We start from the raw sequence: 2,500 nt of genomic DNA, 5'->3' as shown, positions 1-2,500 counted from the left end.
CTCGATGAACGCTCCTGGGACCTGTCCGCTGATGTGCATCGAATACTTCAGGGCTGTCAACCTCGCTCTTCTCAAGATTGGTGCTGTCCATCGAACTGATTGGACACCGAGACCCCCACTCTTGATACTTGCATGGATGTACGCATTCGGGCAGTCGTTTGGTAGGTTAAGCCATTTCCTTACTGCAGCTCTTATGTGCCTGTCGGTTTTCCGGAGGTAGCCTATCTGAGCTGAGCCCATAGTTAGCTCATACAGAATTTTCGGTATAAGAACAGTTCTTAGTGCCCACAGTCGCTGTTGCGGCTTCAGCGGGGCCTTGGACATACGTTCAAGGTTAGGTTTAAGCCGCTCCAAGCCACTGTTGTGCACACGACCTTCAGGTGTAAATGGCACGCCAAGGTACCTCCATTCATCCGTCCTCTTCAGCGCTGGCAGGTCTCTACCGTTTATCTTGAACTTACACCTTGCGTCAATTGCCGTCTTCTTTTGCTTAGGTACCGTTTTCAGTGATACAGTCAGACATTTACTAGCGTTAACTTCTAGGCCACAGCTGTAAAGATATTTCGATACTAAGTCGAGCAGCTCTTGTAGCCCGACCTCTGATGATGCCATTAGGTACATATCATCCGCGAATGCCGCCACGTTCACCTTAAAGCCATCCAGATTGACTCCAATCTCCTCTGGTATGATTTGGAGGAGACCATCTATAACGAAGTTAAATACTACTGGTGAGAGTGGATCTCCCTGCTTCACTCCACAGGTGGGATGAATTGGCCGGGAGGTCCATCCTCCATGTATTAGTGAGGTGCTGCTATTTTCGTAAACCTCCTCGATATAGTCTATCATAGCTTCTGGTAGGCCTTTGGATCTCATAATAGCGACAAGGGCTTCAAAGGAGACGGAATCAAATGCCTTAGCTATATCTAACGATGCGAGAAAGAGCTTCCGATGTTTCGCTCTGTGATAACGTAGTACCATATCCATTAGGAATATATTATCACTGCATCCGTCCGTGTCCCGAAAAGCCCTCTGCCTTTCATCGAGTTGTATTATCTTTAGTCTGTTCGCCAGGATTTTGTGGAAAGTTCGTACAATAACCGACGAGATAGTAATTGGCCTGAATTCTCCGGGTTCTTGAGCATCCTTTTTCTTTGGAATAAGCACCGTCTTTGACAGGTACAGGTGTTCGGGTAATTTACCACACCACATGAAGATGTTAAAGAGACGCACTAATATCTCCACCGGAATTGCTTTCAGAGCTCTTGTGCTGATACCATCAAGTCCTACCGCTGTTCTTGTAGGTGGATATGCGGCTTTAACTTCTTTCGCCGATATTGGTTTCCATAGGCTATCTTCAGTTCGTATAGGGGCCGTAACCGTTGGGGCAAGGCCACTATTTTTATTCATGACTGCACGCCAGTAAGGTTCCATAATATCCTTGTCGATAAAAGGCTCGTCGCCGATTTGGTCGCTCAGGATGGTCTTGACACATCTAGATGGGTTCTTTCGCCACAGATCTTGTACCTTGGCATATTCGGCTCTCCTGGCTTGCCTCCTATTTACAGCACGGTCACCCTCTCTCGAAGCCTTTGGTTGATGATCTTTCGGCGGGGGTAAGATTTCACGAATATAAAGAGCAGTGTTTATGAGAGTACTCTCCTTTGGTACATTAGGTACGGCCCAGCAGATCTCATTAAGCCGTTGTGTTTGATAACTCTCATAGTTGAGTGGTCTCATGTCTTTTAAACAGCGCGCTAATTCGTCCAGTGAGGTGTTCGCTGGCCTTCCTGAAGAAGGATCAGGTGCCGACACATCGTCTGACTCGCTGTTCTCTTCGGCTTCCGCCCGGGCCTGCTCTGTCAGCTCGGTCAGGAATTTTTGCACTCTCCGTTTATGACTAGGACGCCTCCTGTGCCCCTTTATGCTTTCGATCGTTCTTCCAGCGCCGAATATTTCCTGTATCCGCTGGTTAATGTTCATGACTTTAGACTCGCTCTCAAACAGTATCTTTGCTTCACGACGTGCCATTAGCAGCTTCTCTTCATCCGTCCATCTGATTTTAACATTCTCTACTTCCAGTTTCTTTGTATCATACCAGTCCGGGTGTGCTTTGCATTCATGAACACCCCTTCCTCTGGTGGTTTTAAAGGTTTTATAGCAGCCCGGAAATCTGCATGCTCCGTCGTTCTCGCTTACGTTCCGATGACCTTTATCTTTTGAAGTGATCGGAAGGTTGAGGTTTGTTGGGTCGGCTGAGTCTGTGGACTCGCCGGACTCTGATTCCATCCGAGGCTTGTTTTTGGGTTTCACGCCAACAGTTGAGGGTCGAGGGGGTTGGCAACCCCCAAGACCCTGAGATAGCCACCGTACTTGGCCGCCAGTAATTTTACTGACGTTGCCCGACTCTCACCACGAGGAGGTGTACGGTTGGCACTTGGGCTCCGAGGCTAAAGACGTTCACCAAGGAGTCCTTAAGAGAGTCATAGTTACTCCCGCCGTT

At 48.3% G+C, this 2,500-nt stretch overlaps 1 pseudogene; it reads right to left on the bottom strand.

Annotated features, from left to right (window-relative positions):
- Positions 1-2,500, bottom strand: part of LOC124224173 (large subunit ribosomal RNA) — a 7,403-nt pseudogene that overhangs the window by 2,187 nt on the left and 2,716 nt on the right.

Source organism: Neodiprion pinetum, unplaced genomic scaffold (assembly GCF_021155775.2).
Source record: "Neodiprion pinetum isolate iyNeoPine1 unplaced genomic scaffold, iyNeoPine1.2 ptg000106l, whole genome shotgun sequence".
In the NCBI taxonomy this organism is placed as follows: Eukaryota; Metazoa; Arthropoda; class Insecta; order Hymenoptera; family Diprionidae; genus Neodiprion; species Neodiprion pinetum.
This window is presented reverse-complemented; position numbering and strand designations above follow the sequence as displayed.